We start from the raw sequence: 26,773 nt of genomic DNA on the forward strand, positions 1-26,773 counted from the left end.
TATCCTGCCCACACTGTGCACTGGCTTTGTACTCCCCCCTATGGAGCCCCTCACATTTGACAGCTGCCGCACATATCACTTCTGCCTTGCTTCCAGCAATCACTGCTCTGTGGGTATGTTAAGTGATTCCCCAGAGAGAGACCCAAGTGGCTGATGTGTAAATCCAGCATTTTCTGGAGGGAAAGCACTGTCCTATGGTTGACTGGGGCTTCCAACAGCAGCCATCATGCTCCCTTGGAGTGCAGACTAGATTGCTGCTCTGTCAGCTGCCTTCCCCCAACCTTGCGCTTATCTCAGTCTGTAGTGTTTGCAATCTGGTTGTAGACTGTGCTAGAGAGGGACAAAAATTGGTAACATTGAGGCAGTAAAGTAAGAACCAAATGAATAGCACCTTCCTGTCTTTCTTGGCCTGAATTTGCCCCTCACTTCTCTGAGTATGGGGGACAAACAATGCCTCTGATCCTTCTGATGGGGTCAGTCTGTGGTCTCTGGACCTAATGTGCCTTTCTGTATGCTAGATGCACAAGGAATTCCTTTTTTTTTTTTCTCCCACTCAGAGTGAGTAGAGAAGAACACTAAAGGAATCTCTCAAAGACCCTGCACCTGACCCCTGTCTGAACAAATACTTAATCTCCAGAAAAAGCAGCTTGCTGATGGGTCCAGGCTGTGCCAGTGGATTTATGAGGTGACGTCAGTTTAAAGCTGTGGATGCAAAGCCAGGCCTGGGTTTGACACTCTGCTCAATTGTTTTAACGGGCCTGCTCTTGAAGGGCTCCAAGTCTCTCTCTGAGCTAAGCTTTATTAAAATGGCAAAGATGGAGAGGAGTGCTTTTCCAGATAAATCAGCTTACCTAGATTCAGCTCTCTCCCCTTCCACTGGAAAGCACTCCCGGGGGGGAGGCTATGAAGAACTGCAAAGTACTTGCAGGTACATGCTTAATGCCTTGAACTCTTGCATTGTGTTAACAGCTCTTCTTGGGCTGGGCTTAAAGAAATAGGTGAATTCTCAATCTGATCAATTTAAATAAGCCCTCAGAGAGAATTAAACGAAGATTTACGTTCTTACTAACTAAAAGACACACCAGAATTTAGCCTGGAGGCCAGGTCTCTGCACTCTCTTTACCACAGTGTGATTTCTTGTGAGGATACAGATAAAATTGGCTTAAACCATGAAGTGGGGAGTCAGGACGGGTAGATGTGAGCAGGAAGGGAGCTTCTGTTTTAGAGACAAGAGCAGAAAAGTGAGGAATAAATGAAAATGTATTTCTACACATTTCTATATGCATGTGTGTATGTACTTACAAACTAACATATATCATGTACACAGCTACACATACATGCAGTCTATTTGTAGACTGACTGTATACTTCTTTATTTCCCAGACTGAAGAACTATGAACACAGCTACTTATTTATATTTAAATTTCCCTAAATACGTGTTATTGAGATGAAAGACCTCATAAACCTGAAATACCTCATTAATGAGAACAAAACAAAGCTTTGCGTGCTGTTTCAGAGATAGAGATGGCAGAAGATTCATTTCAGAGAGAGATTGGATTTAAGTGAGAATGAGGTAAGAAATAGGTCTATCCAAAGTGTGTGTGTGTGTGTGTGTGTGTGTGTAGTGAGGCAGCAGTCATTTTAGGGAAAAAGAGAAACCAAGGAAAAGATCTGGGTCATACCTGGCTCCAAACAGGCATTTTATAAATACATTAGAACTATAGAATGAGCTCAATCAATTAAACTTCAACAGGTAAGATACATGCCTGAGTCAATCCAGGTCAGATTAGGCTCAGTCAAATTTGAATTCAGCTGCTTCTGATTCCAAGACCCATATCTTCATTCTATATCAAATCATTGTGGCAGTTCCTATGTAATTTAATCCAAGTGTGACAAATGAAAAGGGTCTCTATGTTACGAGAAGAAATTGGATGGAATGTGTGTCACTTTGCTCATTGCAGATGGATTTCCCTAATAGTCTGGCAATATGCTCGTTTCTGTCTCTGCCTTTACTGCCTTCTGACTGCCTCTGAAGCATCTCAGATGGTCAAAGACCAGCCTTACAGAATGTGAAAGGACCAGCTTCTGTGAAATCCGCAAGAGCAGACATCATGATAAAGTCACCATCTGCCATTCTATCTGTTCCAGGTAAGAGTCCCAGGGACCATTTACAGAATTAAATTCACTTCTGCTGTGTGGCATGCAGAATACATCAAAGGCCTGTCTTCTACCAATCTGCAATCGCAATGAAACTGAGTTTATACTCAGAAAGATGGAATAAAAGATAGTACGCAATGAATGAGGAAGTTTATACATTTTATCCTAATATTACCAACCCCAATTAAAGACATAGAAAAAGTGTCTTTCCCCAGGTAACTGAGACTTTGGATGGTAGGATAGGAAGATGAACACAGAGTGAGTACAGGTCTTTCAGAATTACTGAAGTTGAGGTTGGGTGGGATCAAATTCATTTAGACTTTGAGAAGAAAATACATCAAACAGAACCATGGCAGATGAAATCAGATTTTGTTTCAGAAACTTCATCAGCACAGATGTAACATAGCCTTTCAGAAGCTGAGTCTCATGTACCTCTGGTTGTGTTGTTGGCTCAAGCACCGGTCCTGTTCTTCATGTACTCTCTCCCCCAGTCCCAGGCATGGAATTACAAGGGGAGCATAGCTGATGCCTTCAAGGATATTACCATCTAGTGAGAAGACAGACATACAACCTGTGCACTGAGTAGTGACTCAGTAAGGTAGAGATGAGGAATATGGTAAATGAAATAAGTATTTCAGCCTGCGAACATTAAGGAATGATTTACAGAAGACATCTCATTTATCATGGCTTGATGGAATTCTCCTTGTAGATTAGATGGGTGAGGTGCTTTTATGGTGGCAAAAACTGCTCACAAACACCTGAAACAATGGAGATAACCTGCTATGTTGGGATCAATGCGAGTGTCAAAATCAAAGTCTAGAATTGAGAAAGAGATTACATCATAATGGCATAGGTGCTCCATCACAAAAGCCATGGGAGTCATTCAGGGCATGGGGCATGCAGAGTAATTAGCAGGTCTTGCATATCATTTTGACAACTCAGTTACTGAACATCCTATGCTGCACTGCTATAAATGTTAAGTCACTTGAAGGATTCTTCCTCTTACTCCCAAGTCACGGCCTTCAGCCATGCCTTTCTTGCCTTACTGCATTTTAAATTCAGCTTGCTTGTATCCCATTTTCGATCATTTAAGCTATTAAAAGAGATATCATCTTGATTCATTCAGGATTTTTCTCTTCCTTGTTTGAGGTTAGAGGGACCAAAAACTTTATATGTGGGGCATCCACTTTTTCACTTCTCTTCCCTATTCCACAGGTGGCTGTGGGATAATGGCCTTCCCCACATCCACTCTTCCCCTTCCCACTCTGAGTCTGTAACTCATATGTTATGGCAAAGAGAAGACAGAAGATTAAGTGCATCTTAATTAAACAAGTTTAGTTGTCATTGTCCAATCTTCCCTTTTAACTGATGTGCTTGCTGTTTGCTCTTAGGTCAACATCTTTCCAATCTTATGACCCACCCCCGCTCCCCAATACCCTGATACTCACCATTCTATTCTCTGCATTGTGCGTGCATCCTTTTAAAATGCTACCTATAAATGATGCCATGCAGGATTTGTCTGTGTGAATCTGGCCTCTTTCACTTAACATAATGTCCTCCAGGTTCATTTAGGACAGTTGTGGCAACTGACAATATTCCTTCTTTCCTTAAGGCTGAATAGTATTCCATTGTGAGTATGTATTACATCTTTTTTCCCCCATTTATCTGTTGCTGGAAGCTAAGATTGTTTCCATATCTTGGATATTATGAATAATGCTGCATTGAATGTAAGAGCACAGGTATCTCTTCCACAAATAGATTTCACTTCTGTAAGATATACAGTAATGGAACTGCTGATCACAGACTAGTTCTGTTGCCAACTTTCTGAGGAGTGTCCCATCACTTTCCATAATGTGGTACAAATTTACTAGAACATTCCAGCAACACCCCTTTAGAATGAATGCTCACATTTTCTCTTTTAAGAGCCAGTTGTGTCTAGTTTCATTGTCAGGAGGGTGGCTATGCTGTCATTTGAAAATCAGTTAGCACAGAACCTGGATGCCCATTGGATGACACAAATTGCAGAGATCTGGTCCTCTATTAGTGTTAGATCAAAGCTTGCAGCCTGCCTCAGTCTAAAGGGGGTAAAGTTTCCCTCCTTCTTATCCAGTCTGACTCCTGAAATACTCCAGTGAATTGGGCTTGCCCAGATAATGTGTTCATTCTTTCCTGAACACTTCACACCCAACCATTTATCTCCCTTTTAATCTGCTTATTGACAGAGAACTTGAGTGCTTGGAATGGTGCTAATTGAAGACCAGACTCTCCAAATACTACAGTCATGCTTCCCCGTCATCTCCACATACTTAGTCTAACAGAGTCCTGTTTCTTCCTCAGCATCAAGCATTAACTCAGGGATACCCCTTCTCCACACCACCTGCTCTCTTGGGCCGTTGACTTTTCAGAGAGAAAATGCCTACAGTAGAGGTGGGAACAGCTTTACTCGGACTGGAGACGAGGTCTGCAGGATCATTCTGCCAAAAAAGTAATTGCATCATGCCTCTCCCACCCACATTTGCAAACACTCTTTGGCTTTGCACTATGTGCATTTTTAAGTCTTGAATATGATCCTCCTTTTGCTAGGTTAAGAGATTGTGCATTTGTAGGTATGCAACAACAAATAAAAGTCCATCAGAAATATGAACGAAGGGAGAGACAGGACTTGGCACATGCTTTTTGATTCTGATGTCTATTTTCACATATACTAATGCTTAATTTCTCTTCTGTGATTTCTACCTACACATAGTCAATTAAATGGTCTGATTTGGTTAAAGTTTATAATCTTCACAATTGAACATAGACTCCCTTCTACATGAATAGCAAACTCAAACAACTTCTGGTTTCATAGTCTCCTGAAATCTACCATCAAGAATGAATTGTATTCATTCTAGCTATGAGTAAATCACTGTGCAAGACTCACACAGAACAACACCCCTGTCCCAACAATCCCAAGTAGTTTACAGTCCAGAAAAAAAATGACATAAGCAAAACTGTGTCATTTAATTATTAGGAGAGGAAGAGGCTGGGGTTCAAATTCAGCTGCCATGACTTAATAGGTTATTATGAAAGGGTCACTTAGTTCTTCTGGGCCTCAGTTTACTTGTCAGTAAAATGTGGCCTGTAATTGTATGCATCCAACAATGTTTTGTGCACGTTCAAGGAGGGAATACACGTAAAGTACTGCAGACAAGGTCTGATACCACCTCAGATTTGTTTACAATCAATGACCTGAGCTTCATGTGGCACCCAAAGAGTACCCATGATGGTTCCTGAACTCCATTGCATGTGCAATTCTCTACCAGTGCAGAATCCAAAGCTGAAATCAGGGCTATATTTCATGAAGTAACTGATTTTGCATCCATGTCTTGAATTATTCTTTCTATTCCCTCAACTGGATAAACCTTCTAGAAGCCTTGAGCAAAACACAAAATGTTTTGGCTACAAAAATAAACAACAGCCCAGGTTCAAACCTATCTATATCTTGAGCTGTGAGATCATATTCAGGTGGCATTTTACTCTACATCTGTTTCCCAGCTGAGACAAGAAGGATTATTAATCAAGCATTAAATGAGATGATACATATTTATCCGTGTGCTTGGAAACCTCTAAGCATGCAGTGAATTTGAAATATTGCAGCACATGCTGTTGCTAACCTACCAACATTCCCTTGGTAGTCATTTCTACCATTTCAACACTCCTTATGGAAAATGTTTGTAACAACACATAGATACACAAATATGCTGATTGAGCTCCTAAGTAGCATAGACCAGAAGTGTCTAACACTGATTCTTCAGGTAATGGCCATCCAACAAGGACACTTGGAAAGGTACTGGATGAGGAAAGGTGTGGCATAACTAGAAAGCCCTTATACAAAAAACCTGTAAGATTTTTATTGCCTCAGAGTTTCCCAACAAGTCCTCATAACAGATGCAGTCTTGTCACTAGCTTATTAAGGCCCCTTTACCAATTTCTTTCCCTTCCCTTAGTCCCTAGTCTATTACCTGCTTCTGGTTTCACCTCCTAAATAAACTATTAGTCCTTTGGTTCACATTGCTCCACACTGGGGACCTTGGTGTGGTATCAGGTGGTTGTCCTCCATCCCAGGGTGCAGAGGCGTGTGGGAGGCTGGGTGTGGCTTTTTTCCTAGTCTTACCCCTTCTCCCAGATACAAGAAAAAAGGAGGGGAATGTGGAAATGGTGATCCTATCCACTTTCCTATGATCCCTTGACCCTTATCACCCTAATAAGTTATGTAAAATCATCAAAAATAATTTTTTAAAAGGCAACTAAGTGAATATTTTTAAGAAAGGGTCATGTATTTGTCGCTAAAAATATTTGATAACCTTCTGCAGTCTGACACACCCTTCCCCAAGGGTAGATCTACCAAGTACCCACCTGAAGCCCTTGATGTCTACTCATCCTCCTTCAGCTGAATCCCAAGAAATGTTTGCCACAGTGTCACTGCTACATTCTCTTTTCAATCTACTTGTGTAGTTTTTTATATTGTCCAAATATGGAAAATATTTTACAAAGACTACATTTGGGGCAGGCTACTTCCTGAAGATTTAGAGATCCTCATTTTAATCTTATTAACACATTCTCCAGATGACAGTGAGGTGTGGTAAACTTCTGAGGGCCTTTTCTGTACGTAGCTAATTCCAGCCATAGGTGGGGTTTCTTGTAACAGCCCATCAGGAAAATCTTCTTCCCCTAACTGCTGCCTTGACCTCTTCCTGAACTTTTCCTCCTACATCTTGAGGCCTGTATGGTGTGGAAGACACATTCTAGAATAGATGAACTGTGAACCAGGGCCTACAGCAAATAATGAATACTGTCAGGTGACTACACAAGACTTCTGATCAGAAACTTGAGAATGGCTGCCGTCTTGATGCCACCAATAGCACCACTGAAAACTATCCATCCTCAATGGAGTATACACAGGGTAATCCCTGGCCCATTTACATTAGAAGGACTTTTGGCTTTTTCCTTAAAGGAAGACTCTTACTCCTGCAATCAGAATGTCCTATGAACAAACATTTTTAGTAAGTTCTAATTCATCCAAGTTTTAGTCTTCTAATTTCCATGTTCAGAAATCCCCTTAGCCTCAACACAGCTGATGAGTGAGCTTTGAAGACACATCTCCTCTGTCTCAGTGAAGACTAAAGTTAGCTATAATCAAAGGGCTCATCCATGGAGATCATAACATGGTAAAATTTTGCTGTTTTGAAAGGCTAAATTTGAAGTAATCTGGCACAATTATAAATACCTTACATGCTCACTGTGCTGCAGTTCCTATAGCATGTGTCTACCACAGGTTTCATATCTTCTCCCTGCAGCTGAATCCCTGTTTCTCCTTCCCACTATTGCTGCTAATATCAGCACCTTGACAACCTTGAGCAAGACTTCTTACAGATCCGTGAGAGCAGTTCTCTGGGATATGCAAGTACAACAGGACTATTAGGGAAGTCCTAAAGACTAGGGACACACTGAAATGTTGGAAATGAGGAAATTTATCATGTTGCTACTTTTAAAGGGAGATGCTTTTCCCTAAGCATTTTGTTCTAAAAGTAGGCACTCCTTTGGGGGGAAGTAGATCATCTGATTAATGATATCTTAGACATGGGATGGTAGATTAAAGAAAAATCAGAATTTGTCTATGGAACAAAGTTGAAGAGTTGGTGCCTGGTCTTGAAAAGACACCGAGTGACATCAGTCTTCTATTGCCCATACTGACTGCTACATGCTGAGCTTCAGACACAAGGGGCCAGCGTAGGAGTGGGAAGGACCGGTTCAAAGGAGAGTGGACACATTTATAACCATTAAAACAATGTTTCTCTGTTTGGCTTTAGTAAATGGCCTCAAGTTCCTGGAAATGTGTACAGAGACCCCAAGGCTATGATAATATCTGTCATTTTATTTTTATAATAGGCAGCGATATATTTGGAAGTCACTGGACTATGGCTGTCCTACATCAAAAGGCGTTTCATAACAAAACACCACCATGCCCCATTTATAGTAATAGCATGCTGTGCTCAGGCTGCTGTGGGCAAATAAAATATGTTCTTGTAACATAAACAGTCGTGCTTTCCTTCTAAAGATTAAAGGTCCATGAAAGATTTATTTACTCTGCTGGCTCTGTCATCAGACCAGAGAGGGTATACCTAAGAAGCCGTTGAACTTGACGGGACAATAAGATGCTGGACTCTATGTTTGGTATACGCTTGCAATGGGGAAATCTCAACTGAACTTGAGCTGTGGTTATGCAGCAAGGTGGAGGAATCCACCATGGTGGGAGGGTTTGGGGAGGGGTGGGGAGAACCCAAGTATCTATGTAACTGTGTCACATAATACAATGTAATTACTGAAGTTAAATAATAAATAATTAAAAAAAAAGATATAGAAACATGGAAAAACTTAAGTATATGTATATGCCTAGGAAGGATTGCTAGATAGATAATGATAGATGATAGCTGAACAGATAGCTAGATCACAGAAGTGATACCATCACAAATGGACTCTAAAAGCCAATGTTGGAAGACAGACTATCAGAGGCAGAGGGGGTATTAAAAATCTTTCAGTACAGGCAGGCAGGCACACACACACATCTCCGCTTTTACATTATGGTAAAACACACATGGCAGAAACTTGCCAATCTTCACCATTTCTAACTGACAGTTCAGTGACATTACCTACATTCATACTGTTGTGCACCCATCAAACCATCTCATCCACATTCTTACAAAACCAAACTCTGATTCATGAAACAGCAATTTCCAATTCCCTGCTAACTCCAGCCCCTAGAAACCACCATCCTGTTTGTGTCCCTATGGTTTTGACAACTTTAAGTGCCTTATGTAAGTGGAATTTTACAGTATTTTTTTTTTTTTAGGGCTGGCACATTTCACTGATCATAGTCCCGTCAAGATTCATCCATGTCATAAACCAGAGTTTTCTTCCTTTTCAAAGCTGAACACTATCCTATAGTACACAGGCAGCACATTTTGCTTTTCCAATCACCCACCATTAGATCCTTGGGTTGCTATTGTGAATAATGCTGCTGTAACCTTATCTGTACAATATCTCTTCAAGATCCTATGTCCATGTATCCTAAGAATTGAAACTGCTGGGCCCTGCGGTCATTCTGTTTTCTCACACTTCGAGAAACAACTGCTTTCCACAGCATCTGTTCCATTTTAGCTTCAGTTTTCCCACATTCCAACTGTTTTGTTTTGCTGTCACCATAGTCTTTCTGATGAGTTGAGATGATCCCTAACAGGAGCTTTGATGTGATTCCCTAATCATGTGTAATGTTGGGCATCGGTTTACCTGCTTGTGCACCATTTATGTATCTTCTTTGGAGAAGTGACAATTCAACTTTTGGCTGATTCTGGGTTGTAATGATCTACATTTTAAAATAGTGATCCTTTTCAGAGACACAACTTGCAAATAATCAATTTTATCTTCTGGGTTGGCATTTTACACTGCTGGCATGACATGATATACACATTTTTTTTTAATTTCATGAAACCCAAAGCCTAAATTTTCTACTTTTTCTATTGCCATCTGTGTCTTTGGTTTCACAGTCAAGAAATCATTGCCAAATACAATGTCATGTGATTTTTTTTCTTTAAAAAATCATTGAGGTAACAGAATTTTAATTGACCCTATACTCAAAGTCTTAATGACTCACTAAATAGTTATAAAGACCATAGCTGAGCAGAAAAAACAGACAAGAACTTTAAACAATGATCAAATAAAACAATGTTGAAATTTACTTATAAATTTTAAAGCAGGCACTATATTTTCTTCTAAGACTTCTACAGTTTTTCATTTTTGATGCACGTTGAGTTGATTTTTATATTTGGTGTAGGCTAGGTTCCAACTTTTTTTTTTTTTTTGAATGTGGCTATCCCTTGACCTTTTGTTGAAACAGAAGCATTTGTTTTCTAAAGAGAAAACTAAGGTCCAAAATGAGAAGTGGAACATCCAAGACTTATGTTGTCTCAGATGTGCAGTGCAAAACACAAACTGAATCTCTGACTCCAGGACAGTGCTGTCCCTCACACTAAAACTTACCGTAATTTTTAAAAATTGCTTGTAAAGTGTTATGATTTATTTTCCTATACATCTAAGATATTATTTCAAACAAATGGATAACACTCTGTTATAGAGCACATGATAGAATATATCACAAATGCTTTGGTATTTTTTCCCTCAAGAGGTGGGCTTTGCAGCTGGTGTTTGGTGAGTAGTTAGTAAAAATTTGAATGCTTACATCCATTATTAGCATTCATGATTCAAACCCCCATACCTCCACTTCTGATCTAGCTTGCTGCTAAGGCGCATTCTGGAAGGCAGCAAGTAGTGGTACAAGAGGTCACATCCTTGCCACACACACTGGGGAACCAGTTTGAGTTCTTGACTTTTGGCTTTAGCCTAGCCCAGATTTGATAGTTGTCAAAATCTAGGGAGTGAACCAGCAGACAGAAATTTTCTACATCTATACCTCTTTTGTTCAAATAAAGTGGAAAATAAAAATGAATGAATAAATAAATGTCTCCATGTACAGCTTAATCTTCATTTTATTAGATGTACGCTAGATTTAGTAACCTACGCTGAAGATAGAAAGCTGGTAGAAATATCAATATTTTTTCCTGGGACTAGGTAGGCATCAGCGTTTGTTCTTTGGTTTCTCTGTCATATACAAAGCATCCACGCTCCTGCCTAGGACCAACTGAAGGGAGATATCCCAGGCCTAGTTAAGTTTTTGGAGGACTGAGGTCTCAGCTGGTATCTCGACTACAAATCCATAAAGGACCCTAAATCAGAAGAACAATAGGCAAGCTAATATCAAACTCTAACCCAAAGAAATTAAGACAATAAAGGACACTGAGTTTTAGAATAACGTAACATACAACAATAGCCAGCTGGTCAGTTAGCCATACTCCCTTAAACGTCCACCACAAAAATAGCAGCTTATTTCATTAAAGAGTGGAAATAACCTTGGCAATAGATTCTACAACATGAAGTATAAAAGAATGGTGATGTCCTGGCTGGGAGAGCCTGCAGCCTGATGATCCTAGGATGCTTTGTCAGATCACTTTAAGTGACACTGGCATCTTGGGACAAGTGTCACTTTTCAACACATGACTCTGGAGTAAGGGGAACATTACATTCTAGATGGGACCACACTAAAAGAGGTAGGAAACCTGATTTTTAGCCTTACTTCTGCCCAGATCTGGGTGATTTTCCACTTGGCAAAGTCCATTTCCATTTGACCATGTTCAGCTTTGCTTCATTTTTCTTAATATTTTCATTGTTGTTGTTATTTCCCATGACATAATTTTGTAGATATAGTTACCCTTTTCTTTCCCTCCCTTTTCTTTTTTTTTTAACAGATTTGTTTATTTTTCATTACAAAGTCAGATATTCAGAGGGGAGAGACAGAGAGGAATCCACTGATTCACTCCCCAAGTGAACGCAATGGCCGGTGCTGTGCTGATCCGAAGCCGGGAACCTGGAACCTCTTCTGGGTCTCCCACGTGGGTGTAGAGTCCCAAAGCATTGGTCCATCCTCGACTGCTTCCCCAGGCCACAAGCAGGGAGCTGGATGGGAAGTGGAGCTGCTGGGATTAGAAGTGGCGCCCATATGGGATCCTGGTGCATTCAAGGCGAGGACCTTAGCTGCTAGGCCACTGCACCAGGCCCTTTCCCTCCCTTTTCTTCCTCCACACTTCCCTTCCCACCATTCCTCCCATATTATTACATATTATAAAAGTTACATATTATATTACATATTATAAAAGTTTAACATTCTGCTGTTTAAGTGCTTCAACTCATTGTAAGTATAGCCAAAGGTAGAAAAATCTACCATAATATTGTCAAGGTATATTTAACTGCTTCACTGGGAGTCCTGCTCTTATTTGGGAGTAGAGATACGTACTGCAACATAACTTCAATTCCTGGCATGCTAATCTCCATTACATAGTTCATCTATAACAATATATGTACACACATGTTTACCTATATATCTGTTTGTTTTGTATAATGTTGTCTTGTATTAACAGAGAACACTCTAAGTTCCATAATAAAAGAAGAAACCAGAGACATCTGATGGGAAATCTCCTTGGCTTCATGGATTAGCAGTGTATGCTGTCTTCTGTTTGTTACCTTTCTTTGGCTCAATCTGTCCACTGAGTCCTCCACTTGGTATTTGTCCATGGTATTATTTAGGAAGGCAGTTACAGTTCTGGCAGAAGCTCACCTGTGGAGTTATGGGAAGGTGACATCACTCTGAGACTTGCAGTATAAGCCAAACTACTAGAGATTGGCTATCTTGGCTTTACCATTCACTGGTTTTGCATCTTGGATAAATCATCTAACCCATCTTGTCAAAATCTCCTGCTTATTTAAGGAAAAAGTATACATAAAATAATTACAATCATAAGACATTTCTTGGCTATAATCTTTTCATAATTTTTACTTTTTTTAAAACAGATTTATTTATTTTTATTGGAAAGTCAAATATACAAAGAAGAGGAGAGACAGAAAGGAATATCTTCCATCCACTTATTCACTCCCAACTTTGGCTGCAAAGGCCAGAGCTGAGCCGATCTGAAACTAGGAACTAGGAGCTTCTTCTGGGTCTCCCACAGGGATGCAGGGTCCAAAGGCCTTTGGTCATCCTCTACTGCTTTCCCAGGCCACAAGCAGGAAGCTGGGTGGGATGTGGGGACAGCAGGACATGAACCAGTACATATATGGAATCCTGCCATGTCCAAGGTGAAGACTTTAGCCACTACTGCTGGGCCCCTTTCTATAATTGTTTATACATTTATTTAATTTGTTTGAAAGCAAGGGAGAGAGGGAAGAAAAAGGAGAGTTTTTTGTTTACAGCTTTACCCCCAAATGGCTACAATGACTGAGGCTGCACCAGGCTCAAGGGGGATCCAGAAACCTCATTCAGGTATTCCATGTGGGTGGTAGGGACTCTAACACCAGGGTCACCTTCTGCTGCTTTCCCAGATGTGTTAGCAACAAGCTGGATCAGAAGCAGAGCAGCAAAGACTCAAATCAGCACTTTGATATGGGTTTTTGGCATCACTGCTCCACAGATGACTATGTTCTTAACACTAGGTTTAACAAACAGCATGCACTGCCTGTAAGAGTTTTAGAAGATGGAGAAAAGAAGGCTCAGAGCTGGAGAGTAATGGAGCCAGGATTTAAACCCAAGGACTTTACTACAGTTGTACAAAATCTGATTCCATTGCAGCTTGAGCTGGAACTCTCTGGGAGCTGGAATCTGGAAGTGATGTGCATGTACGTAACCTGGAGGCATCAGTTATTCGGTTATACAAGGAACCACAGAGTGAAGCTGGTGCCAGGATACATGTGTTTGCTTCCAGGATACGGAACCACCAGTTCTGGAGGCAGGGAGGCTCTATCTCACTTGGATGCCAGTTACTGTGATTTTGTGGTCCATCAAGAAAACAAAGTGGAAACAAGTTTCAGCAGTAATTGATGTGGATGCTCCATCATGGACATCAACAGTCTTGATGCTGGTCACTGGCAGGAACTGATTGTCTTTGGCAGACATCAGTGACAGAGTTTCGGCAGTGACTGAATTCATAATCTTAAATGATTTATGCTGGAAGATGGTAAAACACTGCAAGTCAGGCTGTATCCTGAAAACTGGTACACAGAGCAGGCGAGACACCCTCCCGAGCTATTGATGGGACACCATGGGAGATAGAATTGCAGGACTACTTGAAAGAAATCTGAATGAGGGTTCCAGCTTCTACAGGATGGGAATGTGTTTCCTTGGGGGGAGTCATTTGCTTTGGCTTCCATTTTTGGCCTTTGGCTTTGATGCTCTGGGAGAGCTACTGATGGAAAGCAAGGTGCTATGCTATTTCACCAGCCTCTGCCCCATAATCTCTAGAATGGTAGAACATCGAGTTTCAGGCACAGAAGCCACAGGACTGGCCAATATAGATCCACTTGTGAAGTGAAAGGATTTCTGGTGCTAATTTGTTGCCCTCAGGACTGTAAGCTTTAACTTAGTTGTCCCAGTGCTACTTGGGCACAAAAGAGAATTTCTGTAACTGTCTGTGGGGCTCTCTCGGGACAGCTGTCCAATTTGCAGTAAGTGATGTTGTTTCCCATAAGTGTGGGAAAGTACAGTTTCTCTGTAGGAACCTGGTTTGCAGCTGTCTCCTGGAGGTGCCCCCCTGCTGGGGAGGGGAGTGGGAGAGCAGCAGTGAGGACCATATTTCTTCTACCGGGTAGAGAGGGCTGGCCCCCTTCTGAGAAATGCTCTCTGCTGGGAAGGGCCTTGGTGAGCCACCCAGCCCCACCTTCTGCTTACTAATGGAGAGCTTTTCCAGATCAGGAAAAGGAAAGTAGAGGGGAAGGAGGGGAGACCTGCAGGACCTCTGCCTCCTCTTCCCTCTCAAGCGGAAAGAAAAGCTGTTTTCAATTAGGAAGGGAAGTGGGGACTAAAGCATCTGGCAGAAAAGTGTTCATCCTTCAGGGTCTTGGGGAATGGAGTGAGACCAAGAGGGGGCAGGTGGGAGCAGCACAGAAGCTTCTGGATGAACTGCCTGCCTTGCAAACCTGAAACCCCATCCATTCCCCAAGATATTTCCAGCTTCCCCTGTGCCAGTGCTCCTAGCTTTGACCTGGGAGCTTTAGCAACCTCAGCAAACCAAAGCAGAAAAGCCACAGCTTTCTCCTGGGATTCACTGCATTATTTGCCTAGCAGATGGACCACCTGCTGAGGCAGCACACAGAGTTCTTGGACCCTAGCACTTAGATATTTAATCACTTTGGTTTTTCCCATAGAGAGCCTCTTCTTTAATCTCAAGACTAACAAATTGCCTTCCCCCTTCCTCAATACTCTTCTAACCTCCACTTCCTTCAAGAAGCTCTCTTGGATCATCGTTATAGAAAGTGCATATTCTGTCTTCCCAGCCACATAGAGAAAATCAGCACTGTGAAGTCACTGCCCTTTCCTGTGGCCAGGAGCATGTGCTGTGGATGGCCCAACTTCCCCACCCCAGGCAGAGGAAAGACACTGTGGTTGCAAGGAGGAAAATCGTCCATTCCCTGGAGATTATCATCCTAGCCCAGGTCCCTGGATTTTAACAGAAGTCACAAGGCACCAAAGCTTGAAGGCCCCTTAGAGATTACCTGCTGGATGGGATTACTGCATTCCCCAAGGGGTCACTGCACAGGCAGGCTCTGCTTAGGATTTCCTTGGGGGGAGGGATGGGCAGACTGCACGTGGAAAAGATGCCAGCAAAGTTCTTTTAGATTTTTCTATATGATTGGCAAAGCCTAGCCAGGAGCTGGGCATTTCATGAAATGTACAGATGTGGGCCTGACATCTGTTTTCCATCAACCCATTTCATTGGACCTTTCAAGTGACTTGTGGGGCTTTTAGCTTTTATCAAGTATCCAGGCCCCTAGAAAGTCCTTCCTGTTAGGGAGCATGCACTTTCCATCCCACTTCAAGTCACAGACAAATGTATTATGTCTCCAATGGAGCAGCAGTCATGCAAAGCCACATGTCCATATGCTCAGTCTCATTTGCACTTCTTGGGTCTCTGTGCTTCCAAGACTTGCAGTCATGAGTGTGCTAATTGTTTCACCATAACTTTCAATCCCTGGTTTACGTACATTTATATAGGTAGTGGTGATGGAAAGTTATAGCATCTTGAAATTTCACAGCTGAAAGGGATTTCAAACATTAAGGACCATTGTTATCTAACATAAAAAGAAAGTGATCAGAGAAGTTAAACGATGTGAGCCAGATCACTTAACCAGACAGGACACCTGGATCCTACTATTTTCTCTGCAAGGACCTCTGACCTTGTGCTGTTTCTGTGAGTTACAGGGTCAGAGAAAGACAAGTGGGAGGCCTAGACACAGGAAAAAATTAATATGGTGTTCAAAATAAACACAACACTACACTTAGAAAGACAAGACTTACAAGTTTTACCAAAATGAAAATAGCTTTCCCTCTAGCTATTTGGATTGCAAAATTCTGCAGAAGTTCGTTAGAGACAAACTTCTGTTTTCTGTTTGTTTCCTGCCTAACCTGGTGCCTGCAGCACATGCTCAGTCTTGCCAATTGGGTAGATGACCAACAATGATACATGCCGGATATTTTGAGAACATGCACATTGAATAACGAGGGTCCTGCAGTCTCCATTCTTCCTGGGATCTTTTGTGAGGACTCTTTAGAAGAGGAGAAATTTGAGGATTTGGGGAGTTATTTCGTCTGGGTGAGGGCTCCCCAGATAAATCAGAATATGAAAATATCTTGGTTGCAGCAGCAACTTACACACTTGTTCTGTCCTTGGACTCTGTAGGGATTTAGGGAGCACTGAAGCCTATTTGCCATGATCACTTGTGCCCTGTAGGCTTCCTACATCCTCAGCCAAAACACCAGCCCCATGAGCATGTGAAGAACCGGGGCACCCAAACTGATGCACACTGGCAAATAAACTAATTTTAGATATAATGACTGGGTGGAGATCAGCTTTGAGGGTAGGGAACTTGGAAGAGGGCCATTTGAAGGTTCAAGACCAAATGCTGAGTCCTAAGACTGTCCAAATATGTGCACAAATGATTTAGTGGGTCCCAGGGAGGAGACACAAACAGAGGCTGCAATGCATCCTGGAAAAAAGTACACAAGATCTTCTAAGTCTGGTCAATCGAAACATTAACTTACTCTGATACCTCTCTCTTCTTTACAGAATCAAACATTCTGCTCTGTTTGCACAACCCTTATTCACAACCTTTTAGGAATGAAAAATGGCCACAACTTAGACCCTTCAGAATGGAAGGAAGAGACATAAAGGATACAAACTCAAATAACTGACCATGCCTTTAGGAACCACGGATGAACATATACTCTCTCCAGTTAAAGCCTATTATAAAAAGATGAGATCTGGTCCTCCTTTTAGTAGTTTGAACTTTTTTCAAACCTTAATAAGGAGGTTCATTTGCTTAAAATTTCTAGATAGAGGGCCCGGTGCAGTGGCCTAGCAGCTAAAGTCCTCGCCTTGAAAGCGCCAGGATCCCATATGGGCACCAGTTCTAATCCCGGCAACACAACTTCCCATCCAGCTCCCTGCTTGAAGCCTGGGAAAGCAGTAGAGCATGGCCCAAAGCTTTGGGACCCTGCACCCGCGTGGGAGACCCAGAAGAGGTTCCTGGTTCCCAGCTTCGGATTAGCACAGCACCGGCCGTTGCGCTCACTTGGGGAGTGAATCAGTGGATGGAAGATCTTCCTCTCTGTCTCTCCTCTCTGTATATTTGACTTTGTAACAAAAATAAATAAATAAATCTTTAAAAAAAATTCTAGATAGAAAAAATTAAAATAATATACAGCAAATTTTGCAAGTTCATCTCATGGTCAAAGTGTAAGCTGAATATGAAAGCAATGAAAGCAAATTATTATTATTACTATTATTTAAGAGTCAGAGAGACAAACAAAAACAGAAAGACAAAGTGGCAGAGAAACAGAAACAGCATCTATCCACTAGTTTACATCCCAGAAGCCAGTAACAGCCTACAGTTAGGACTGAAACCAAGAGCTTGATACTCAATTCACATCTCCCAGATGGGAACCCAATCCCTTGTGCCATTGCTGCGCCACGATCAGCATTAGCAGGATGCTGGAGTCAGAAGCAGAGACATAGGTCAAACCCAGGCATTCCAACATAGAACATGGGCAGTGAGCATCCTGACCACTAGGCCCAGGCCCCACCAGAACTATCCCTTCATCCCCTCACTTGAAAGTGGCAGTTGAGAATCTCTGGGTTCTTTTTCTCCTACTTTCCACACCATGAAAATCCAAAGCCATGCTCTAGTGCAGGACCAACTGCTATGTTTATAACTCTGAAAACAACTGACAATTAAAAAGATGTGGAAAGAGGGACATAAAGAAAATTCCTTCATGAAAAAATAAACAAATACTTTTGAAAAAATGTTTCCATGAGTGATGCTGATCAAACTGACTTTACATAGAAGCCTTGAAAATCACACAATACTTTGAAGCTTTGCCATATCCTGCCACATGCAGGACAGCAAGCTGGCTTGAGATATCAGAACACTCTGATATTAGCTCCTCATCATGGGGTGGAGGTGGGGCACAAAGAAGAGACGGGGGAAGTCCAATTTTTTCTTAGGAAGTGCTGGGACAGCCCTCTTGGGCTGTGAAAATCAGGGCTAACCTCAGGTGGATTAAGCAGCCTGGGATGCCTGGAAATGTCTACCAGAGTTAAGGGGGTTGGTTAAGCTCGCTTTGCCCACCCCAAGACCTACAGTAGCTGCAAGGACTGGCCATTGCACACCCAGACAGGAGTTAAGTAATCTATTCCATGGGAGTGTATGTCCTTGTGGCCTCCCAACTCTGCCCACTGTCCATAGCCACATCTGGAGCCCAGCTGAGCTTGCATTCTGGAAGGGCTTATCACATCTTTCCTTCTATAATTACAGGAGGTGTCAGAGGAGATGTCATCATAAAGGCAAGAGGCTGTCCCTCCCTCTAGGTGTTCTCTCTCTCTCTCTCTCTCTCTCAGATGAACAGTACATGGAGAGTGAAGTTGAAGAATCTGAGGCCATAAAACTTTATCCAAAGAATGCCGCTTCTCTATCCCTTAAGGTTTTAAGGAACCACTGGGACATCATGACCCAGTTATATCCATTCTGTCTTTGTCAAACTGTACTTTCAGTGCCTGTTCCATGTGAGAATGTAACACCAACTCGTCAGATGAGCACAGTGGTGAAAAGTACTGCTCCCAGGGACCAAATCTCCCTGTCTAGGATTGATTAGCTCTCTCCCTCCCATCTCATTCCTCTTTGCCTGATCGAAACCTTCCTCTGCTAGGGCCCATCCTCTCAGTGGCAGAAGATGGAGACCATGTTTAAGGTAGTGCTAATGTTGCACTGGCTTATAGTGATTTCTGGTGTTATCAGACCCCTCAGGATGCTGTGGCCAACTCCACAGGCTGGGAGACCCAGACACCTGGCATTTATGTTCTCACGATGTGGAGTCCAGGAAAACAGAGGCAACATGTCAGCCAGGTTAGGTTCTGTTTATATCTCTCACCTCACTTCTGTGCATGTGAAGCCTGAGATATATAATAATAGTAATAATAATAATAATAATAAGTAGATAACAGATGGATGGATAGACAGATGATGGATGGATGGATGGGTAGACAGACAGCATGAGCTCCTGCTCTTTTCATTCTTTATGTAAATGCCAGTCCTATGGAATCAGTGCTTCACTATGTGTGAACTCATTTAACTTTAACTACCTCTTTAAAGATCCTGCATCCAAATGCAATAACCTTAACCTATGAACTTAAAGGGATACAACTCAGTCCTTAACACTAGGCCAAAGGATCACTGTCTGGATGCCACTCTAGAGGGCACTGATCTGGCCCTCCTTTGACTGAGCCTCTCCTCAGAGCAAGAGGAATCCCACAAGTGGAGCCCACAAGTGGAGCCCCACTTTCCAGACCACAGTTCAAGCAATGGAGAACCCAGCTGCCATCCCAAGGAAGGACCAGGAAATCCATTTGCATCCCACAGGGCAGCTATTTATGGGGACCAGGAACACAGCTGAGAATTGAGCTGTTGTATTGACCCAAGTGTCTCAACACTCCCTCATGAGACAGAAGGCTGCCCAGGGAGGGAAGAGAAACAGGATAGCCAGGACCCAGTGAGCAGGGGATGGGGTTCAGGGCCAGCTTACCACAAGCTCCATACTGTGGCAGGGAATGGTATACATTTGTTGAATGCTTTCTTAGCTCTATGTATAACTAAGAAAGTGAAGCACGCTTAGACATCATAGAGGGGGTCCCCTCTTTCTCTCTGTCCCTAATCTTAGTAAATGTAATGGAGGGGCTCACTTGATGTCCCCGGTTGCCCTGGGCCAATCCCCTAGATTATGCCTGTTGTCTTGTGCAGTCATTAACCCCACCACATTTTCACTCCCCAAAGTGTCCACAGCTAAGAAATATAAAATAAAATCACACAGAAACTGGGGGACAGACCACGATGGGGTTACTCTAGTCTAAAACAATGACATAGCTGTTACTCAGCCTGGTGCTGGCTGCAGAATATGCAGACAGGCTTCCTCTCCAAGGAGTTGGCTGATTATGTGCAGGGCACAAGACTCACACTTCCCTGTCTCTAGAGAGCTCTACAGGAAGAAGCACAGATGGAGCTGAGTATTTAATTAATCAGGGTCCAAATATATGGTGTGGATGGGGCAATAAATATGATTTTGTTCACCAAATTCTCTAAATGAAGGCATCTGGGCTGAAGCAGAAAAAAATCTTGGAACATAGCGTACAGAACAATGAGAACTGTTAGACCAAAAGAATAAGAGCCAGTTACATGTCCAGGAGCCAATACACAAATGAAACCCATGAAACTCCCTTAATGCCTCCTACGGCTTAATGAAGTGGGAAAGTAAAGGTTTGAGGCATTTTCTTGTCCTGCATTATGTCCAATTAACACTCTTGTCACATCATCTCCTGGGGACAGGAGCAAGAGGAAGCTTGGAAACCATGAGGGGCCATCTGGATCAGCTGCACTGACCTTGCCTGATTGTTTTAAATCTCGCGTTGCTCCTTCCCATTTGGCCCTGACTCTCTTCTCCCGATGTGGAGACAGGTGCATCTTCATCTTGTGAAGTCACTGTATCTCCACCACCTGTTCTGGCAGATACTCTTCCAGTCTTGAACTTCTTTGGAATAATGCACCCATGTAATGCACATGGAGCATCACAAAATTGGTTTCAGAACATCCAGTCAGTAGAGATCCTTCAAAATGGTTACTTTTCTACTGACCACTCTAGGGGATGACTGATATTGAGGTCTATCTTATTTTAATATTTAATTTTGAATATGCAATATACTACTGTGGAAAATGTTCAAAATGCACAAGAGGGAATACTGTAATACATCTTTTTCACATATCCATCCCCAAATTCCTCTTCAGAAACACACGAAGGAATATACAAAACCTATTGCTCTATAGTACTTTTTTTTGAATAGGCACTTTTATTTTATAGTCATTTGAAACATATGGAAAAGTCGTCAAAGCAGTACAGGGAGTTCTCCAGCATCCCACACATTTTCTCCTGCTAAGAACATACTAAAGTGGGTGAGGCACCTCTGATACAATTAATGAGTCAATGGATTAACAGCTATGGTTAACAGAAATCCTTATCTTACTCAGATTTGCTCAGTTTTTACTAATGTCCTTTTCGAGCTGCAGGATCCCATCCAGGAGAAGGCATTGCTTCAGGCTCTTATTGGCCACAACAATTACTCAGACTTTTCTCACATTTGACAACCTTGATCAATGTGAGGAATGCCTGTGAGGTGTTTTGTGGAGTGTCCCTCAATGTGATGTTCTGCTCATGGTTTTAATTATGGGTTTTGGGAAGATCACAGAAGTAAACTTTCATGTTCACATCCAAGATGCATAATGATAAAACTTCTTGCTCCTTGATATGTATTGGGGTCACTGGTTTTGATGCGGTTCCTCCACTGTGAAGCTCCCTTTTTCTGTCTTTTTGCAAAATGCACACTTCAGGAGGATGCTACTCTACACAGCCTGCACCTAAGTAATGTCATTTGTGCTCCACCCCTCTGCAGACATCTGTACAATTACTTAGACTTCTTGTGCATGAAAATGTCTTTTCTTCTCCCACTAATCATTAATTGATAGCACTGATTTTTATACTTTGTATGATAATCTTTATTAGTCTGCCTTGATTCCTTTAACAAAACATCATAGACATCAGAAATTTATGTTCTCACTCTCCTGGAAACTCTGCGGCCCATGATCAAGGTGATAGCCAGTACAATCTCCGCTGCCAGCTCTCTTCCTGGTTTCCAGGCGGACTCCACATCAGTGTCTTCACCAAGCAGAGATCAAGAAGGAGCTCTCTCCTGTCTCCAATTAGAACACTAATCGTATGGGATAGAAACTCTGTTCTATGACCTTACTTAATTACCTCCTGAACACCCAGGCTCCAGACACAGTCTTATGGGGAGCTTAAAACTTCAAACCTTATGAACTTTGATGGGGAGACACAATTTAGTACTTGATTATTTTGTTGTTCAAATAGTTTCAGGTTGGGCCATGTTCAGCTGCTTTGAGAATCCTTTATTATAACCTTCTGGTGGTGGTGGTGGTTGTTATTTTTGTTATTGTTTAAACATTTCCTTATTTTGTACTTTGTTTTTTTTTCCTCATTTAATAATACTTCTTAGAAATCATTCCCATACTATTAAAATCTTCCTGATTTAATTTGCAACTGAAGACCTTTAGGTTTCAGTGAAGTCATTTAGGCTATCCAGTCTCTTAATGAACACATAGGCTGTTTATCCTTTTGCTATGAGAATCTATACAGCTGTGAGTGCCATGAAGTACATGCTGATATTACATCAGCTAACTTTCTTCATGGGTGTCTTAATCCATGTGGGTTGTTAGAACAAAATACCATGAACTGAAAGGCTGATAAACAAGCTAAACTTATTTTTTCATAACTGTGGAGGCTAGATGTCCTGACAGCTTGTTTTGTGTTCAAAGATGACATCTTCTCACTGTATCCTCACATGGCCTTTCTTAGAAGGCCACACATTCAATGTATGAGATCTGTCTTCATGATGTAATCACACACCAAAGCCTCTGCCTCCTAATTCCGTCACCCTAGGGGTTAATATTTCAGAACATGAATTTGGTGGGGAAGAGAAGGTATGGCATAAATATTCATTCCATTGTGATGTATGCTTTTCTTTCTGATAGACATTTCCAAAGGTTTGTGTCAGTGAAGTGTCCCCAGCATACATATCCACATGGAATCGAGGTGGTACCTATTGCACATAGTGTTTCTAATATGGTGTACAATGAAATATTTTGACATTCTGCAGCCCTTAACTAGTCTGTGCTTTGGAAGATTCCACAGAAAAAAATGCATCATAAACTGTCATGGTCACTCATGTGAAACTTATCTATATTCTGATGTGCCTTCGCAAGAGCATCACCTCCTGCAGCCTTCCTGCACGTTCCTCCCTGTGAGCTCATGTCCCATCCACCAACTGCCTGAGAGAGGAGGTCAGCACCAGGTCAAGCCCCAGCTGAGCATTCTAACCTCAGGATGACAGAGCGGATGGCCCTACTGACATCATCTAGTGCAGACTCCCTGTTTTACAGCAAAAGTCCTGACGTGCCCAAGGTCACCCAGATGGCTGGTGTTGATGCCTGTGCCAGCCATCACTTATTTCAATTTCGTTTGCTGCCTGTCTTTACTTAGAATCCAGCACATGCTTTCAGTATCGAAAAAGAGACATGAAAATTACATTATAAAAGCCTAATGGTCTTAATGTAAGATCCCTCCAGTAGAGATGAAGTTCTCCTTGCTGAATGAACTTAATGGAAGACCTAGAGTCAGAATCTTCCTTCTGTGGCCTTAGGAAAGTCACAGGGTGCAGGATGTTGGCATCTCAATGAAAAGCAGAGTTGCAGCTGCCTTCCATACAGAATAGGCAGAAATGCCAGGCAGGTTAATATGAGTACATTTAAAATTATGAAATAATATCAATGTGTCTTATTCATAATTTACACCCATTTCCACTGAAGCAATTACTTCTGGGTTAAACTACAAGCTAAAGGATTTCAAAACTTGCATTCTAAAGGCTTTGACTTCACTTCCACATTCTTGGACAAACTAAGCATCATACAACTTTCCCCGCATGCTCCTTCATAACTTCCCTCTTCTCCCCTTTCTCCTTGATGTTTCTTTCTAGCACCTTTGCTCCTATATGACCTTGATCAAATCACTTCCCCTCCCCTAGGCCCCATTGTTTTTTGCATAATGAAGAGACTGTGCTGGAATACTTGCAAGTTTACTTCTGACCCTAACATTCCATGATGAACTTATGCATCATTAATTTGATATTCCCTCCCATCCCCAGTAATACAAGGACTATCATTGTAATGAGTTGTGAGCCTCAATGTTTCTTCCTTGCAGAGATGTCTAGAGCAGTACACTTTTTAACAAACTGTGATAGCCTCCCTAGTCCGTTCCATCCAGGTAACTGCCAAAATACTGAGATTATTGCAGGTTCCCTAACTGTCAAGTGAGGCATCTGATAAGAGAAATCTAGACCACATGAGTGGCAGGGATCCAAGTTACATCACAATCATACCAGTTGGTCAGAAGCAGGTGAACTGTAGGAGAAAACATTAAACTACTTCACTGCTGCTTGATAAATAGTCGCTGTCCTAAGGATCCAGAGTACCCCTCCCTTCTGATCACTTCCCCTTCATCTCATTTATTTTAAATATTTATTTATTTTTATTGGAAAGGCCGATATTCAGAGAGGAGGAGAGACAGAGAGGAAGATCTTCCATCCAATGGTTCACTCTCCAAGCGGCCGCAACAGCCAGAGCTGAGCCAATCAGAAGCCAAGATCCAGGAGCTCTTCTGGGTCTCCCATGGGGGTACAGGGTCCCCAGGTTTTTGGGCCATCCTCGACTGCTTTCCCAGGCCACAAGCAGGGAGCTGGATGGGAAAGCAGGGCTGCCAGGATTAGAACCCAGCACCCATATGGGATCCCGGGGTGTGCAAGGCAAGAACTTTAACCACTACGCTATTGCGCCAGGTCCTCATCCCATTTTTGATAGAGATTCTCCACCTAACAGTAACAGATGGCTGAACACACCACACCCAGCACTGAGAAGATGACACTGACAACAGTTTACTTGGCACAAAGACCCACAGTCCAAGGGAGGAAGATCCCTTTTGCCTCACAGAAAAATGCTCGAAAGTTTCATTTAGGAATAGGGTACACAAGCAGGGACTTGGTGGTGGGGGCAGGCAGACTTTGACTTAAGAGGCTGGGGTGACCCCAGTTCCCACAGAAAGAATCCCTTGATGTATTTAAACATTTTTATGGGCTGCACAGGGAACCGGAGTCCACCAACTTGAATACCTGATAGAAGAAATAACCACATGCAGTGCCTCTCCTGGTAGGGCGGAGTATATCTAGCAAGGACAGATGAATACACAGTTGGCTTTCTGGGGCCCTGAGGAGTTCAACAATGTCAAAGTGATACATGAAATTTAAAATATTTATTCATTTATTTTTATTGGAAATGCAGATTTACAGAGAGAAGGAGAGAGAGGGGCTGGCTCACTACCCACGTATAACAGCTGGAGCTGAGCCAATCCGAAGCCAGGAGCCAGTAGTCAAGAGCTTCTTCTAGGTCTTTTATGTGGGTGCAGGGTTCCAAGGCTTTGGGCTGTCCTCAACTGCCTTCCCAGGTCACAAGCAGGGAGCTGGATAGGAAGTGTAGCATCCAGAACAGGAACTGGCACTCATATGGGATCCTAGGGCTTATAAGGTGAGGATTTAGCTGCTGAGCCATTACACCAGACCAAATTTTAGGCTTTATCGTAACTGATGTCTTCCTTCACAGTCCAACCCCAGCTTGAGTCTAGGCCTCGCTATGATCCAGTAACAAAAGCATTAAATGCCTGGTGTAGCCGTGACCTCCAGACTCTGATCCAATATGCAGGCTGCCTGGTATCCTTTTGACTCGGTCCATAACTAGCCCTTATCCATTGATAAGTACTTTGACTATCGTTCCAAGCCACAGTCATGAACACAGGGTGGAATACTCTATTTACTTTCCTCCTTGTCCCAAATTTGCATTCTTCCTTTTGATTGTACAACTCAATTTACTTGAAGCACCCTCATCTTCTTCATTTCCCTAAAACCTGGTTTCCTCCAATTAGAATAAAACAAAAGTGGCTAATCACACTGGTTCCTCCATTTTCATTTCCAGGGATATTTGTGTTTTTGTACAGACTTTCCTTTCCCGTTAAAAGAGAGATGATCAAACATGGTGCCCAAACACAACCCTCATTTATTTATGCCCATTCTCAGAAGCAAAGAATGACATTAGTACTTTTTAAAGTTGAAACAAAAAGGAAATAATAATGAAGAATACATAAGAGATTATATGTGGCATATAGATTTCAAAATATTTGTTATCTGGCCCTTTATTGAAAGCTTTCTGGTCCCTGACTTAAAGCAAAGACAATTTAATATAATAAGTATAAACACTAATGATGGGATTTTGGTTTTTATCTGGCTCAGGGAAAATACTAAAACAAGAGAGAAGAACAGAGGTTAGAAGCAGTTAGAAAACTAAAACCAATAAAGCCAAAAGGGTAATTGTTAGCCAGGTGGGCACCAAAATGTTAGGGCAGAAAATACAATCCTGGGAGGATTTCCAAACTTTCCTCATTGATGCACACCATTTCATTTAAGAAGGCAAGAGCTGTGTATCTCATGAGAAGTGGGAGCAGAAGTAGGTGGATGCACAGCAAGGAATCAAAACCATGTAACACCTGTCCTCTTACCAACATATGTTGAAAAAAAAAAAAGAATGGAATTAGAGAATTTGACTTGCATCTTCAAATTGCAAGAGCATTTCTTTGGCACCTGATATGGCCTCAGACTGAGAAGATTGGAAGAAACAACAGCAGGATTATGAACATTCCCATCCCT

The 26,773-nt window shown here is 42.1% G+C and overlaps 1 long non-coding RNA gene across 2 annotated transcripts in view; it reads left to right on the forward strand.

Moving 5' to 3' along the window:
• Nucleotides 1–1,508: 1,508 nt before the first annotated feature.
• LOC131480324 (uncharacterized) overlaps nucleotides 1,509–26,773 on the forward strand; it is a 42,864-nt gene continuing 17,599 nt past the window's right edge. For both annotated transcript variants that reach the window (XR_009245414.1, XR_009245413.1), the window contains exons 1-2: nucleotides 1,509–1,572; nucleotides 1,961–2,147. This is a non-coding gene — a long non-coding RNA (uncharacterized LOC131480324). The remainder of the gene's footprint in view (nucleotides 1,573–1,960; nucleotides 2,148–26,773) is intronic.

This window comes from Ochotona princeps, chromosome 5, assembly GCF_030435755.1.
Source record: "Ochotona princeps isolate mOchPri1 chromosome 5, mOchPri1.hap1, whole genome shotgun sequence".
NCBI classification, from domain to species: Eukaryota; Metazoa; Chordata; class Mammalia; order Lagomorpha; family Ochotonidae; genus Ochotona; species Ochotona princeps.